The sequence below is a fragment of the Eleutherodactylus coqui genome, chromosome 13, assembly GCF_035609145.1.
Source record: "Eleutherodactylus coqui strain aEleCoq1 chromosome 13, aEleCoq1.hap1, whole genome shotgun sequence".
NCBI classification, from domain to species: Eukaryota; Metazoa; Chordata; class Amphibia; order Anura; family Eleutherodactylidae; genus Eleutherodactylus; species Eleutherodactylus coqui.
Window position 1 is genome coordinate 109,740,201 of NC_089849.1, and position 8,119 is coordinate 109,748,319.

At 50.9% G+C, this 8,119-nt stretch overlaps 1 non-coding gene across 1 annotated transcript; it reads left to right on the forward strand.

The window, feature by feature from the left end:
• The first annotated feature begins 2,041 nt into the window (after nucleotides 1-2,041).
• On the forward strand, nucleotides 2,042-2,225 carry LOC136588838 (U2 spliceosomal RNA). The gene has a single exon (XR_010787645.1). It is a non-coding gene; the product is annotated as a U2 spliceosomal RNA (small nuclear RNA).
• The last annotated feature ends 5,894 nt before the right edge of the window (nucleotides 2,226-8,119 follow it).

Consider the following 8,119-nt stretch of genomic DNA (forward strand, 5'->3'; position numbering starts at 1 on the left):
CTGGGACTTGCTTCCAGGCTATTTTGTAATGCTGAGGAGGCTATATAGTGTTTTTCTGTCAGTACGCTTTGGCACAGGGTCTGTCTTTGTGGGTTGCTGACAGTTTCTATATAGCAGTCTGGCTATGCAGATATTCCTCCACAGATCACTTGGCAGTAAGGTGGGGAGATATTCTCCTTGTAGTTAACGGTGGGTCCCTCTTCTCAACACACTTAGGCCTCCTTCCCACGAATGGATTTACGCCGCGTAAATCCGCGGCAAAAATCCGCTGCGTTGCCCCATGCTATTAGGTTCTATTGAACCTAATAGCACAATGCACACGATGCGTAATTCCACCGCGGAATTACGCACCGTGAAATCTCCCGTTGTCACCCGCAGCATGTTCTATTTGCTGCGGGTGTACGCGCTGACGGCTTCCATTGCAGTCAATGGAAGCCGTCCGTTCACGCTATCTCCCGCTGCAACCAGCGGAAGATAGCGTGAAAAAACGCTTCCCCGCCTACCGCCGCGCGTCATATGACGCGGCCGGCGCGTCACGTGACGCGGCCGGCCGCGTCATGTGACGCGGTGGGCGTGTCACATGACGCGACGGCGGTGGGCGGGGAAGCGTCTTCACGCGATCTTCCGCTGGTAAGTATGGGGTCTCTGGGGGGCGCCGTGACGGGCTTCACTGCGTAATATTACGCGGCGGAGCCCGTCACGCTCGTGGGAAGGAGGCCTTAGGGGCCTCGTTGCTCTTTCTAATGGGCAAGGATTGGCTTTGTTTAGTGCTTTGAGAAAGGGATGAGAAGAGGTTCAGGTCCTGGTTATCTCTGTTTTGGCCACTAGATGGTGCTGTGGTGCATTGATATTTGAACTGCACTATACTTTAATGGAGCCTGCTGTCGGTCTGAGAGCTCCGGGGAGAGGACCTCCGTTCCCCCGCTGCACGTCAGAAATAGTGAGTACTGCTTTAAACTTTGCCTGGTGTTGATGTGCTGGGAGGATCACAGTATCCTCTCTTTTTTACTTTTACTTTTCTGCTCTGGTCTGGCTAGTATGCCAAGCAGCCTGCTCGACTCAGGGGGGGGGCGAGATGGCCGCTGCCTCACAGGGAGCTAGAGACTAGGTGCAGATCTTCCGGTGTGCCCGCCCGTGCTGATTGTCGGCTCTGGGGAGCAGGAGGGGGAAAACCACCAGCGTGGGGATTAGTCCAGCGGGGGATCACCCTGATGAGTGTATGTGCCGCCGAGTTGCAGGTTGGTGGCCACGGCGGTATATTCAGAGGGAGGGAGCCGCGGCTGTGTATTTGCAAGGCGCTGCGGTGAGAGCGCGGGCACTGAGGGTGACAGAGCCTCCCCTCCAAGTCGGCAGGGGTTACCTTGTGCCGTAGTCCTCTGCTTGGGGCTCCGTGAGCGGTCCTCGCCGGGTGTTTCTGAGCGCGGTACTTGTCGGGTTGGGCCGCTGTGCAGGGCCGCGGCTCTTCGGCTTCTTTTTGGCGGCTGGAGATCACCAGGTGAGCCTTGTCCGGGCCGGTTGTGGGTTCTGGTGGGTCTCCAGGTGCTGTGCTCTTGTCTGCCTCTGTTTGGGTCACTGATTTGACCCAGAAAAGGGCTGAAAAGGGAGATTCTGTGGAGGAGCAAAACAGCGTGCGACCTCTCTCCTTGCTTGCTAAGCCACGCCCCGGGCCATAGTGTTTTTACGTCCTCCCGAAGTGGGCTTTATTCTCTGAGGACGTAAAAACATATGTCCTGCAGAGAATAAAGCCCCTCGGGCTCTGGACGTGACAGCTCCATGCTGTCGGTGACCGCAGCATGGAGCTGTCATCCCGGGCTGTTCGGACCCCCCCACCCCCGGCATTGCGATCGGCGCTATGCAATGGATATGGATGCATTAGACACCCGCAGGTAGTAAAATACCTGCGGATGTCATTTTTCCCTGCAGGCGCGGGTCCCGCGTGCAGGAAAAAATCCGGACATGCTCCATTCAGGCGCGGGTCTCCCGCGGGGACGGCTCACCACGGTTGAGAAGGCGTTGGGCGGGGCTATGCAAAGGTCTTCCGACTCCCTCAGTGCATTGTGGGTGTGCCCGGAGTGCTGGCTGAGCGTGTTGCATCTGATACGTCCCCTATCTGGGGATCATATATTAAATGGATTTTTAGAACAGGGAGCTGGAAAAAGTGCTTGCTCTGTCCACTCCGCACATTGACCTGGTATTGCAGTACCTCCAGTACTGGTGCACCCCCTTTCCTACAGCAGTTTCCAAAAGCAGGAAAAAAAACTGATGAGCAAGAGGTGCAGCGCAGCTGCGGCTGCTAACAACCAAGCACTTAGATTTAGGCCTCATGTCCACGTGATACATGGCGGAAGTATCGCATGATACTTGTGCGACGGCTCGTGTTTTTGTGTGATGTCCTGTAGTTTTTATTTGTACCATTTTGGAGTTTATAAGACTTTTTTATCGCTGTTTATTATAACTTTTTTTGGAGATAGGAATCGGTTACGTGCACACTTCCCATAGACTTGTACAGGGACCCTTGGTGCGCAAATGTGCACAAAAATAGAGCATGGTGAGGTTTTGCACGCATGCGAAATGTGTGAGTAAAGAGAATTCTGAAGGCATCCATTGAAACAAATATGTTTGTGTGAAGCGGCCCTTACTGTACTTTTGTTAGCACGAATCAAGCACATTTGCAAGCGCAAAAAAACACGCAACCATGCCGCCATTTATTGAAATGGGCAATTAGTGTAATTAGAATAATACATGTTCTGCCCCTGCAGAAATGCACGAGAAAATAAAGGGGACTGCTTTTTTTTTTTAACAAAATGCGCATGCAAAATACACTTATGTGAAGGAACTCGCTGCAATCAGCGGGTTCTACTGACGTGTATTTAGCATGTATATTTTTCATGCATAAAATGCTTCGCAAATACATCTGTGTGAATCTGGCCGAAGAGCCCACGGTGGTATGCGTAAAACGCTGCGTCTCTGCGGTGAGAACACAGTCGTGGACATGAGCCCTAAGGCTGGAGCTCTATGGAGTCTTTCGCCATGACATGGGTCATGTGACCAAAGATCGCTGTGCAGCCCTGTGAACTTGCATTCTCAAATATATCAATGGGGTCGCGCAAGTTCCCACAACCTATAGATTGCTTAAACCTCTACGAGGTTGGATTTTTGCAATATATTGGTCGCAGCTACTTGTGAGTTGTATCGCAACTTCATTGTCTTCAGTAAGGCCGGTTGCACACGACCGCTTCACATTCCGAATGCGGGATACCACAGCGGAATCTGGCCGTTAACCCAGACGGCGACCCTGCGTTCCTGCAGAATCTGTAATGCGGATGACCGCGAGAGTGAAGGAAGTAGCAGTAGTATGTATCTTTCAATGCGTGTGATTTGCTGCGGATCCTCCGTGTGGACGACGACTGTGGATTGAACAATAGGAAACCGGTGGTGTGAAGCCGGCCCGAGAGTGTGAGGTCGCAGGGCTATACAGCAATTTTGGTCGCGTAGCACTAGTCTCATTGCATGACTACGACTCCGCCGTTCATGGGAGCTCAGTGCTTGACCATCTCCGTCAGCTCCACAGAAGTGAATGGAGAAGTAGTCACACGTTTAAAGAAATCTCATCCATATAATGCGGAAAAACAATCTACAGTTTAAATTGACCTGTGGGGCGGATTTTAAAGCTGCCCCTTCAGCAGCGCTCTGCACTCACACTATAGCAGGTTAGTGTGAGAGCGCAGAGTGCTGCTGAAGGGGCCACGGGATTGTTCCTTTTAGAACAAAAGTTCCTGGCGGGAACAAATCCCAATCATCATCTTCCGCCAAGTCACTAAGATGACTAATCCGATATTTTTGTATCTAAGTGAACTGAATATGGCCGCCACCACAAGTTGCCTCCAGCTTTCCTAGTCTTCTGCACAACATCATTACATGTCTACACCACTTTGTTTTCAGGAGCCGAGGCAAGTGGGGTGACGACTACCGAGCGAGGCTCTGTTCGTGTCAGTGGTAGGGAGCTCCATGATGGTCATCAGGTTACCAACATGTTTTGTCACCCAGCTTTCCTAGTTCCTGAATGGCCAGCTTCACAGAGCGCCACTTTTTACAACCCATACCCGTCGCTGAGGTCAAGAAATACCCCAAAAAGCATTAGAGGAGGGGGGAAACCTGGTTTTCTTGCCCCATGTGCCCATCCCAACCAGCCTCTGTAATTACCCCCGCCGTCGGACATAAAACGCAGTTTACGTTATTTTAGGGAATGCTAAAATGCTCCTCTCTTCAGTAGCTCCACTCTAGCCACTTCACTGATCTGCTGGATAGAATGTATTGGCTAGTGGTAGGATCTCCCAGCAGCCACTACACTCCAGACGCACCATCCAATCAGTGAGCGGGGAGCAGGGCTAGTGAGCGGCAGCTCTGGGGAGGACGCAGCCGTTCTGAACTCCATGTCTTCTGGGGTGGGTGCGGTGGCCGGGCTTCAGTTCCTGCTGGCAGAGCTGCACATCCAGCAGGTGAGGCCATCATATCTCTAGTGGGCATTAGTGTTTACAGCTGCTTTAACCAGGGCATTGTGGGTAATGGGCGGGGCCATAGTCTCCGCTGGGGCATTGTGGGTAATTGGGGGGGGGGCTCTCTAGTCTTCGCTGGGACTGGTGGGGTCATAAATGGAGAGGTTTATGTGCACAACAGAAGCAGCTGCACAGCGCAGGCCAAGTCTTCATGCATGGCTGTCGTCGCACAGGAGGCTGGAGGGGCGGGTGTATAACAGCACCTAGCGGAGACGGCGCGGCCCCAACTGCACCGCTCTGCGCCATTTGCGTGCGGCGCGGGGACTTCTTACAGATGCGACACCATTGTACCCGTGGGATTGGTTTACTGGGCTAACAGCTGGCCACGGGTTCCCGTAAAAGGGAAGTCCGCGCCAATATCTGCAGTGGCCGAAGGTTCGTGGCCACTGACTGGTGCCCGCTCATTACCTCATGTGAACATGGCAGCGATGAGCGGACTAACGAGGAAATGCTCATTTGTTGGCTGATGGCGTCCTTTACATGGGCTAAACATGAACGGCTCCTTGTCGTCTCTCCGTGTAAACCACAACCATAGCTGCGGATTTGGACAGCTCCCAGTGTGTATATATATATATATATATATATATATATATACTGGGAGGAAGCTGCAGCAGCGCCGGGCAGCGCTCCTAGGTGATGTGTGTGTGTATATATATAGGCCTTAGGTTATGGCTGTGATGATAGGATTTCCTCCTGTCAAAGTTGCATCGCACCGCACAAAAATCACGCTTTCATGCGATGCAACAGAGAGGAAGGCTCCATAGGGTAACATGGGCCACGAAACCTCACGAGTCGCGGGCATATCGGGATGTCGCACCCTCCAAAACATGTGAATTGCCCCATTGGAAAGCATGGGCCGAACAAACACGTGATTTGTCGCAGTGTGACTTTGTCGCTCATGTAAACGCGGCCTGAGTATTAGGGGACTCCCTAATATATACGAGCCTCCTAACATTTAGGCCATGTTCGTAGCTTGCTGGACCACGTGGTGCTAATAATCTCCGCTGTCGGTGTCCTGCGGCAGATTTGTACGTATTGCTGCGAACGTGTCGGACGCTCCTCGACTTCACAGCAGGTTTGCTGTTTCTGTGTTCATTGTGTGAAAATCCTGCTTAAGACGTGTTCTGCCTCCGAACGCCAACCGTAAATGCGCCAATATTCCGATGGAACATAAACGGTTGTATTTCCACGTTTGAGCGTTTCACTATTACCCGACTCCAGTTTACCATATGGTGCAGCCAACATGTCTGTTCATCATATGGCAGAAGGACGGCGTAATACTTAATTTCTCCTGCGGGGGCGTTGCAGGGGAATTGAACACTTCGGCCTTTTTCACGCGGCAGAGCAAATATTGCACGTATATGAACCGCGGCTCGTTCTATCTTTGGGCGGGGCCTTGCATCACCCATTGTTTTAATGGGGCTGGCGGCAGCATCGCACCGCGTGCTAGGTGAGGACAGCCGCAGCGGGAGGGAGGGGAGGCAGTTTTATTACAAAAATGACTCACATCCACAGAAAAATCGTACGTTAGCGAGCACGAAAACGGGCTGCGATTCACGGCCTGGTATCGCACTCACTGTGTGACATTAGCCTTACTGCCAGATCTTCCTTGGATTACAGCGGATCGCTGGGGGTTCAGCTAACCTAATGCCAACACAATGGATCTCCCAGCTTTCCTAGAACCCTCTAGAGCAGTGCTCCCCACCTCCGCCCCTCAGCGCCCCCAACAGGTCATGTACAGTATCTCGTATAGTAAGAACACCTGTGGCAATGTCTGAGGTACCGATGATAATTACATCACCTGTACAACACTGAGGAAGTCCTGAAAACATGACCTGTGGGGTCCCGAGGACTGGAGGTGGGAGTCACTGCCCTACAGTGATATGACAAAAGGAGGCTGACTGGCCATTCAGGGACTAGGAAAGCTGGGTGACAGAACTGTTGGTAACCTGATGACCATCATGGAGCCCCCTACCGCTGACACGAACAGAGCCTCGCTCGGTAGTCGTCACACCACTTGCCTCGGCTCCTGAAAACAAAGTGGTGTAGACATGTAATGATGTTGTGCAGAAGACTAGGAAAGCTGGAGGCAAGTTGTGGTGGCGGCCATATTCAGTTCACTAAGATACAAAAATATCGTGAGTTCAGAACTGCTGCGTCCTCCCCAGAGCTGCCGCTCACTAGCCCCGCCCCCGCTCACTGATTGGATGGTGCGTCTGGAGTGTATTGGCTGCTGGGAGATCCTACCACCAGCCAATACATTCTAGCCAGCAGATCAGTGAAGTGGCTAGAGTGGAGCTACTGAAGAGAGGAGCCGCTCCAATCTAGTCTTGTGGAGCTAGTGAGCGCTATATTACCTTCAGAGGGGAAGGATGGGTGGGGGGCTGCTGGATCCTGATGGGTGTGGGGCCGCTGGATCCTGATGGGTGTGGGGCCGCTGGATCCTGATGGGTGGGGCGCTGTTGGATCCTGATGGGTGGGGGGGCTGGTGGATCCTGATGGGTGGGAGGGGGGGGTTGTTGGATCCTGACAGTCATCAAAGGGATGACAACCAGCTAGAACTAGGAGTAATAGATGCAATATAGACCATCCACCATAACACTGATACATATGGTTGGTGAGGAGACAAACTGTTATAGGCGTGCCGCGCGCGTGCGCCGGGCCGAAGAAAGAAGATCTGGCCGCAAAGAAGAGAAGTTATTCTTATTTTAGGAGACCCGCACCTAAATGGAGCATGTCCATTTTTTTTTCATGCTCCACATTTTTCTTAATTCACTTTTATTGACCATCCGCGGGTATTTATCTACCCGCGGGTGGTCAATGCATCCCTATGGGGTGCGGATCCGCGTGCGGGTGATCCGCTGCGGATTTTAATTCTTCTTTTCCCCGTGGACATGAGGCCTAAAGGCTCTGCATATCCAAGTGATTCTGATATTGTTTTTTTGCCACATGTTGTACTTCATTTAGGTGGTGAAAATAGTCAGATAAAATTAGTGTATATTTATTAAAAGCGTCAAAATTGAGAAAAAATTTATAAAAATGTAATTTATTTTCAGCCACAATATCTCAAACATGTGCAAACATACTGTACAAATCTTTGATAAGATATATATTTCCATCTGTTTACTTTATTCTGGACGCACATTAGAAAAACTTCAGGTTTTTTTTAACAATTTAGGAGACGTACAAATTTAACATTGATTTTTAACATTTTGAGGAACACTTTCTTTTCCTGCACCAAGCCAAGATTGCAAAGTCTCATGGGTGTCCAAATGATAGATCCCCCCACAAATGACCCCATTTTATAAACTACACCCCTTAATGTATTCACTGAGGGGGTCAGGAGGATTTTTACCCCACAGGTTTTGTCAAGAATTAATGCAATTTGGAGGGGAAGAAATTAAATTTCATATTTTTGCAAATATGTCATTTTAATTTTAATGATGGGATTTTTTTCTATATTGCACATGAAGATGAGGATTGGCACCCCAAAATGGAGACCCCCCGTATGTCCCGTGTTCAGAGATATACCCATTGTGGCCCTAATCTTGTGTCCGTATGCA